Raw genomic sequence first — 9745 nt, forward strand, 5'->3', positions numbered from 1 at the left:
GGGGGGAGAGTTGGTGATGATGGCGGTGAAGTTGTTGGTGAAGATTGCGGTGATGATGATGGCCACGGCAGCATTCCGACGCCACCGGAAGAGAAGGGGAGAGGGGGCCCCTTCGTCTTCTTCTTCCTTGACCTCCTCCCTAGATGGGAGAAGGGTTTCCCCTCTGGTCCTTGGCCTCCATGGCGTGGGAGGGGCGAGAGCCCCTCCGAGATTGGATCTGTCTCTCTGTCTCTCTTTGTTTCTGCGTTCCCTTCTGCTGCCCTTTCACCGTTTCTTTTATATCCGGAGATCCGTAACTCCGATTGGGTTGAATCTTTCGCCCAGATTTTTCTCATAAAATTAGCTTTCTTGCGGCAAAAGAAGAGCGTCAACCGCCTTACGGGGTGCCCACGAGGGTCCAGGGCGCGCCCCCTGCCTCGTGGCTCCCTCGGGCACCGTCTCGCGTTGATTTTACTTCCCAAAAATCATAAATATTCCAAAATAATTCTCCGTCCGTTTTTATCCTGTTTGGACTCCATTTGTTATTGGGTTTCTGCGAAACATAAAACATGCAACAAACATGAACTGGCACTGGGCACTGGATCAATATGTTAGTCCCAAAAATAGTATAAAAAGTTGCCAAAAGCATATGAAAGTTGTATAATATTGGCATGGAACAATAAAAAATTATATATATGACAGAGACGTATCACCGGTGGAGTTACGGGAATACGGGAGTACATATGGGCCTTAGTGGGCTTTAAGGGAAAAAGAGGAGAAGCCACGAGGGCTGGCCGTGCGCCCCCATGGGCCTAGTCCGAATTGGACTAGGGGAGGGGTTGCGCCCCCTCTTTCCCTCTCCTCCCCCTCTCCTTCCTCCCCCTCCTAGTGGGACTAGGAAAAGGGGAGTCCTACTCCCACTAGGAGGAGGACTCCTCCTCCTGGCGCGCCCTACAGGGCCGGCCGGCCTCCTCCCTTTGCTCCTTTATATACGGGGGCAGGGGGCACCTCGAGACACAACAATTGATCTCTTGATCTCTTAGCCGTGTGCGGTGCCCCCCTCCACCATATTCCACCTCGATAATATCGTAGCGGTGCTTAGGCGAAGCCCTGCGTCGGTAGCATCATCATCACCATCACCACGCCGTCGTGCTGACGGAACTCTCCCTCGAAGCTCGGCTGGATCGGAGTTCGAGGGACGTCATCGAGCTAAACGTGTGCTGAACAAGGAGGTGTTGTATGTTCGGTACTTGGATCGGTCGAATCGTGAAGACGTACGACTACATCAACTGTGTTGTGCTAACGCTTCCACTTTCGGTCTACGAGGGTACGTGGACAACACTCTCCCCTCTCGTTGCTATGCATCACCATGATACTGTGTGTGCGTAGGAATTTTTTTGAAATTACTACGTTCCCCAACAGTGGCATCCGAGCCAGGGTTTATGCGTAGATGTTTATGCATGAGTAGAACACAAGTGAGTTGTGGGAGATACAATTCATACTGCTTACCAGCATGTCATACTTTGGTTCGGCGGTATTGTTGGATGAAGCGGCCCGGACCGACATTACGCGTACGCTTACGCGAGACTGGTTCTACCGACGTGCTTTGCACACAGGTGGCTGGCGGGTGTCAGTTTCTCCAACTTTAGTTGAACCGAGTGTGGCTACGCCCGGTCCTGGAGAAGGTTAAAACAACACTAACTTGATGACCTATCGTTGTGGTTTTGATGCGTAGGTAAGAACGGTTCTTGCTCAGCCCATAGCAGCCACGTAAAACTTGCAACAACAAAGTAGAGGACATCTAACTTGTTTTTGCAGGACAAGTTGTGATGTGATATGGTTAAGACGTGATGAGATATAAGTTGTTGTATAAGATGATCATGTTTTGTTGAAGTTATCGGCAACTGGCAGAAGCCTTATGGTAGTCTCTTTATTGCATAAGATGCAAGTGCCAAATAATTGCTTTACTTTATCGCTATGCGATAGCAATAGTTGCAAGAGCAATAGTTGGTGAGACGATCATGTGACGACACATTGATAGAGATCAAGATGATGGAGATCATGGTGTCATGCCGGTAACAATAGAGATCATGACGGTACTTTGGAGATAGAGATCAAAGGCGCAAGATGATCATGGCCATACCATGTCACATATTTTGATTGCATGTGATGTTTATCTTTTATACATCTTATTTTGCTTAGTTCGGCGGTAGCTTTATAATATAATCCCTTACTAAAATTTCAAGGTATAAGTGTTCTCCCTGAGTATGCACCGTTGCGACAGTTCTTCGTGCCGAGACACCACGTGATGATCGGGTGTGATAAGCTCTACGTTCAAATACAATGGGTGTAAGACAATTTTGCACACACAGAATACTCGGGTTAAACTTGACGAGCCTAGCATATACAGATATGACCTCGGAACACTGAGACCGAAAGGTCGAGCGTGAATCATATAGTAGATATGATCAACATAGTGATGTTCACCATTGAAAACTACTCCATCTCACATGATGATCGGACATGGTTTAGTTGATTTGGATCACGTGATCACTTAGATGATTAGAGGGATGTCTATCTAAGTGGGAGTTCTTAAGTAATATGATTAATTAAACTTTAATTTATCATGAACTTAGTCCTGATAGTATTTTGCAAATTATGTTGTAGATCAATAGCTCACGTTGTTGCTTCCCTATGTTTATTTTGATATGTTCCTAGAGAAAAACTATGTTGAAAGATGTTAGTAGCAATGATGCGGATTGGATCCATGATCTGAGGATTATCCTCCTTGCTGCACAGAAGAATTATGTCCTTGATGCACCGCTAGGTGACAGACCTATTGCAGGAGCAAATGCAGACATTATGAACGTTTGGCTAGCTCAATATGATGACTACTTGATAGTTTAGTGCACCATGCTTAACGGCTTAGAATCGGGACTTCAAAGACGTTTTGAACGTCATGGACCATATGAGATGTTCCAGGAGTTGAAGTTAATATTTCAAGCAAATACCCGAGTTGAGAGATATGAAGTCTCCAACAAGTTCTATAGCTAAAAGATGGAGGAGAATAGCTCAAGCAGTGAGCATGTGCTCAGATTGTCTGGGTACTACAATCGCTTGAATCAAGTGGGAGTTAATCTTCCAGATAAAATAGTGATTGACAGAATTCTCTAGTCACCATCACCAAGTTAGTAGAACTTCGTGATGAACTATAGTATGCAAGGGATGACGAAAACAATTCCCAAGCTATTCGCAATGCTAAAATCGGTGAAGGTAGAAATCAAGAAAAACATCAAGTGTTGATGGTTGACAAGACCACTAGTTTCAAGAAAAGGGGCAAAGGGAAGAAGGGGAACTTCAAGAAGAACGACAAGCAAGTTGCTGCTCAAGTGAAGAAGCCCAAGTCTAGACCTAAGCCTGAGACTAAGTGCTTCTGCTGCAAAGGAACTAGTCACTGGAAGCGGAACTACCCCAAGTAATTGGCGGATAAGAAGGATGGCAAAGTGAACATAGGTATATTTGATATACATGTTATTGATGTGTACTTTACTAGTGTTTATAGCAACCCCTCGGTATTTGATAATGGTTCAGTTGCTAAAAGTAGTAACTCGAAACGGGAGTTGCAAAATGAATAGAAACTAGCTAAGGGCGAGGTGACGATGTGTGTTGGAAGTAGTTCCAAGATTGATATGATCATCATCGCACACTCCCTATACTTTCGGGATTAGTGTTGAACCTAAATAAATGTTATTTGGTGTTTGCGTTGAGCATGAATATGATTTGATCATGTTTATTGCAATACGGTTATTCATTTAAATTAGAGAATAATTGTTGTTCTGTTTACATGAATAAAACCTTCATGGTCATACACCCAATGAAAATGGTTTGTTGGATCTCGATTGTAGTGATACACATATTCATAATATTGAAGCCAAAAGATGCAAAGTTAATAATGATAGTGCAACTTATTTGTGGCACTGCCATTTAGGTCATATTGGTGTAAAGCGCATGAAGAAACTCCATGCTGATGGGCTTTTGGAATCACTTGATGTTTGCCAACCATGCCTCATGGGCAAGATGACTAAGACTCCGTTCTCTGGAACAATGGAGCGAGCAACTGACTTATTGGAAATAATACATACTGATGTATGCGGTCCGATGAGTGTTGAGGCTCGTGGCGGGCATCGTTATTTTCTAACCTTCACAGATGATTTGAGCAGATATGGGTATATCTACTTGATGAAACATAAGTCTGAAACATTTGAAAAGTTCAAAGAATTTCAGAGTGAAGTGGAAAATCATCATGACAAGAAAATAAAGTTTCTACGATCTGATCGCGGAGACAAATATTTGAGTTACGAGTTTGGTCTTCAATTAAAACAATGTGGAATAGTTTCACAAATTCGTGCCACCTGGAACACCACAGCATAATGGTGTGTCTGAACGTCATAACCGTACTTTATTGGATATAGTGCAATCTATGATGTTTCTTACCAATTTACCACTATAGTTTTGGGGTCATGCATTAGAGACAGCTGCATTCACGTTAAAAGGGCACCATCTAAATCCATTGAGACGACGCCGTATGAACTGTGGTTTGGCAAGAAACCAAAGTTGTCGTTTCTTAAAGTTTGAGGTTGTGATGCTTATAAGAAAAAGTTTCATCCTGATAAGCTCAAACTCAAATCGGAGAAATGTGTCTTCATAGGATACCCAAAGGAGACAGTTGGGTACACCTTCTATCACAAATCCGAAGGCAAGATATTCGTTGCTAAGAATGGATCCTTTCTAGAGAAGGAGTTTCTCTCGAAAGAAGTGAGTGGGAGGAAACTAGAACTTGATGAGGTAACTATACCTGCTCCCTTATTGGAAAGTAGTTCATCACAGAAATCTGTTCCTGTGACTACTACACCAATTAGTGAGGAAGCTAATGATGATGATCATGTAACTTCAGATCAAGTTACTACCGAACCTCGTAGGTAAACCAGAGTGAGATCCGCACCAGAGTAGTAGGGTAATCCTGTTCTGGAGGTCATGTTACTTGACCATGACGAACCTACGAACTATGAGGAAGCGATGATGAGCCCAGATTCCGCGAAATGGCTTGAGGCCATGAAATCTGAGATGAGATCCATGTATGAGAACAAAGTGTGGACTTTGGTTAACTTGCCCAATGATCGGCAAGCCATAGAAAATAAATGGATCTTCAAGAGGCAGACGGACGCTGATAGTAGTGTTACTATCTACAAAGCTAGACTTGTCGAAAAAGGTTTTTGACAAAGTTCAAGGTGTTGACTACGATGAGATTTTCTCACTCGTATCGATGCTTAAAGTCTGTCCGAATCATGTTAGCAATTGCCGCATTTTATGAAATCTGGCAAATGGATAACAAAACTGCAATCCTTAATGGATTTCTTAAAGGAGAGTTGTATATGATGCAACCAGAAGGTTTTGTCGATCCTAAAGGTGTTAACAAAATGTGCAAGCTCCAGCGATCCATCTATGGACTGGTGCAAGCATCTCGGAGTTGGAATATACGCTTTGATGAGTTGATCAAAGCATATAGTTTTATACAGACTTGCGGTGAAGCCTGTATTTACAAGAAAGTGAGTGGGAGCACTACAACATTTCTGATAAATATATGTGAATGACATATTGTTGATCGGAAATAATGTAGAATTATTCTGCAAAGCATAAAGGAGTGTTTGAAAGGAGTTTTTTTCAAAGAAAGACCTTGGTGAAGCTGCTTACATATTGAGCATCAAGATCTATAGAGATAAATCAAGACGCTTGATAAGTTTTTTCAATGAGTATATACCTTGACAAGTTTTTTGAAGTAGTTCAAAATAGAACAGTCAAAGAAAGAGTTCTTGCCTGTGTTACAAGGTGTGAAATTGAGTAAGACTCAAAACCTAACCACGGCAGAAAATAGAATGAGAATGAAAAGTCATTCCCCATGCTCAGTCATAGGTTCTATAAAGTATGCTATGCTATGTACCAGACCTATTGTGTACCTCACCAAGAGTTAGGCAAGAGGGTACAATAGTGATCTAGGAGTAGATCACTGGACAGCGGTCAAAATTATCCTTAGTGGAATAAGGATATGTTTCTCGATTATGGAGGTGACAAAAGGTTCGTCGTAAAGGGTTACGTCGATGCAAGTTTTTGACACTGATCCAGATGACTCTAAGTCTCAATCTGGATACATATTGAAAGTGGGAGCTATTAGCTAGAGTAGCTCCGTGCAGAGCATTGTAGACATAGAAATTTGCAAAATACTTATGGATCTGAATGTGACAGACCCGTCGACTAAAATTATCTCACAAGCAAAACATGATCACACCTTAGTACTCTTTGGGTGTTAATCACATAGCGATGTGAACTAGATTACTGACTCTAGTAAACCCTTTGGGTGTTGGTCACATATCGATGTGAACTATGGGTGTTAACCACATAAAGATGTAAACTATTGATGTTAAATCACATGGCAATGTGAACTAGATTATTGACTCTAGTGCAAGTGGGAGACTGAAGGAAATATGCCCTAGAGGCAATAATAAAGTTATTATTTATTTCCTTATTTCATGATAAATGTTTATTATTCATGCTAGAATTGTATTAACCGAAAACTTGATACATGTGTGAATACATAGACAAAACAAGGTGTCACTAGTATGCCTCTACTTGACTAGCTCGTTGAATCAAAGATGGTTAAGTTTCCTAGCCATAGACATGAGTTGTCATTTGATTAACGGGAGCACATCATTAGAGAATGATGTGATTGACTGACCCATTCCGTTAGCTTAGCACTTGATCGTTTAGTATGTTGCTATTGCTTTCTTCATGACTTATACATGTTCCTATGACTATGAGATTATGCAACTCCCGTTTACTGGAGGAATACTTTGTGTGCTACCAAACGTCACAACTTAAATGGGTGATTATAAAGGTGCTCTACAGGTGTCTCCAAAGGTACTTGTTGAGTTGGCGTATACCGAGATTAGGATTTGTCACTCCGATTGTCGGAGAGGTATCTCTGGGCCCACTCGGTAATACACATCACTATAAGCCTTGCAAGCATTGTAACTAATGAGTTAGTTGCGGGATGATGTATTACGGAACGAGTAAAGAGACTTGCCGGTAATGAGATTGAACTAGGTATTGAGATACCGACGATCGAATCTCGGGCAAGTAACATACCGATGACAAAGGGAACAACGTATGTTGTTATGCGGTTTGACCGATAAAGATCTTCGTAGAATATGTAGGAGCCAATATGAGCATCCAGGTTCCGCTATTGGTTATTGACCGGAGACGTGTCTCGGTCATGTCTACATAGTTCTCGATCCCGTAGGGTCCGCACGCTTAACGTTCGGTGACGATTTATATTTTGAGTTTATGTGTTTTGATGTACCAAAGGTAGTTCGGGGTCTCAGATGAGATCGGGGACATGACGAGGAGTCTCGAAATGGTAGAGACGTAAATATCGATATATTGGACGACTATATTCGGACATCGGAAAGGTTCCGAGTGATTCGGGTATTTTTCGGAGTACTGGTGGAGTTACGGGAATACGGGAGTACATATGGGCCTTAGTGGGCTTTAAGGGAAAAGGAGGAGAAGCCACGAGGGCTGGCCGCGCGCCCCCCATGGGCCTAGTCCGAATTGGACTAGGGGAGGGGCTGCGCCCCCTCTTTCCTTCTCCTCCCCTCTCCTTCCTTCCCCGTCCTAGTGGGACTAGGAAAAGGGGAGTCCTACTCCCACTAGGAGGAGGACTCCTCCTCCTGGCGCGCCCTACAGGGCCGGCCGGCCTCCCCCCTTTGCTCCTTTATATACGGGGGCAGGGGGCACCTCGAGACACAACAATTGATCTCTTGATCTCTTAGCCGTGTGCGGTGCCCCCTCCACCATATTCCACCTTGATAATATCGTAGCGGTGCTTAGGCGAAGCCCTGCATCGGTAGCATCATCATCACCGTCACCACGCCGTCATGCTGACGGAACTCTCCCTCAAAGCTCGGCTGGATCGGAGTTCGAGGGACGTCATCGAGCTGAACGTGTGCTGAACTCGGAGGTGCCGTACGTTCGGTACTTGGATAGGTCGAATCGTGAACACCTACGACTACATCAACCGCGTTGTGCTAACGCTTCCGCTTTCGGTCTACGAGGATACGTGGACAACACTCTCCCCTCTCATTTCTATGCATCACCATGATCCTGTGTGTGTAGGAATTTTTTTGAAATTACTACGTTCCCCAACACTTGGCAGCTTCCTTCTTCGCGCACGGGCGCCGGACGCGGTGGGTCGCGCCGCGGAGCCGCGCGCCTTGGCGCCAGGGCACCGTTTTGGTGTAGAGGTGGTGGAGGTGCTCCGTGAGCTACGTTGGCCGTAGCTGGCGGCGGACGAGGCAGCGAGAGGGACGGTGTGGGGGAGCCCCCTGAGGTACTGACAAGCTCGGCGATGCGGTCCAGCCAGTCCTCGTAGAGGTCGTCGATGGGGCGGTAGCGCAGGAGTTCACGCGCCATGCACAGCGCGGCCTGCGCAACCACGGGAGCGCGACGGGCATGAGACGACGAGCCAGCCGAGGTCAGCGATGGATTGACGGTGCGGCCATCCCGCCGCACCGAGGGGTGCAGTGAGGAGGCTTGCTGCTCGTTCCCGGCCGGGCCGGTGGCGGTGTTGACGGCAGGCGACGGAGAATGATGAGGTGGCCCGCCGACGGGAGCCGTCTGGGCGACGCGGGTGGCGAGGGCGGCCTGGTGCTCAGCGCAAGCTCAGCGAGCGTCCGCCATCGATGCGACGAAGCGATGGGACACGGATCACGGAAGGAAAACTCTGGCGCACCCTACCTGGCGCGCCAAATGTCGGGTCTCGGGTTCCGGCAAAACCCTTAAGGTTTGAACTCTGGGGTGCGCGCGAAGATGTCTCCCTCACAAGTTATGCCCTCACACGCTTCACGATCTCTAGGCTAGCTCCACGAACTTGCAACACAAGGGACACAAGATTTATACTGGTTCGGGCCACCGTTGTGGTGTAATACCTACTCCAGTGTGGTGGTGGTGGATTGCCTCTTGGGCTGAGGATGAACAGTACAATGGGAAGAACAGCCTCCTGAGGAGAGGTGCTCTTGTGCTTGGTGAACTTGAGGGTGTGAGGGGATTGCTCTCTTTTCGTCCCCCTCCTACTGTGGTGGCTAGTCCTATTTATAGAGGCCCCAGTCCTCTTCCCAAATATTGAGCGGGAAGGGATCCCACAACGGCCAATTTGAAAGGGGACAGCTAGTACAGCTTATCCTGACAAAAGTAGTCTTCGCCTACCAAAGGCTCTGGTGGTGATGCCACCCTAGGCTCCACGGTGACCTCCGTCCTGCCGTCCTGCTGGTCTTGGTCTCGTTGCACCGATAGGGAAACCTTTGCTTGATGCCTCGGTACTCCTCACCTGCCCTTGCCTCCTTAGCACCAAAGAGGAAACAAGGACACTGCGCGTGCTGGCGCCCGCCTGGTCTCGATCGTCATGGCTTACGTCGCGAGAACCTCGCGAGGTTTGCCTTGCCTTGATCTCTCCGCCCCTCGCAAGCCAGCCTGGTGAGGCTGCTCCCGAGGAGGTCTTGTGTCGTCCACCTCGCGAGGCTTGGCCCCTCGCGAGGGTCTTGAAAGCTTGTTGGTGAAGATGGCCGTACGGGCCCGCTCGCAGAGCCACGCCGTGGGCCGCAGGCAGGCAAGTCTGGGGATCCCCGTTTCCAGAACGCCGACACCTACGGGTTCG

This window comes from Triticum aestivum, chromosome 1D (assembly GCF_018294505.1).
Source record: "Triticum aestivum cultivar Chinese Spring chromosome 1D, IWGSC CS RefSeq v2.1, whole genome shotgun sequence".
Classification (NCBI taxonomy): domain Eukaryota; kingdom Viridiplantae; phylum Streptophyta; class Magnoliopsida; order Poales; family Poaceae; genus Triticum; species Triticum aestivum.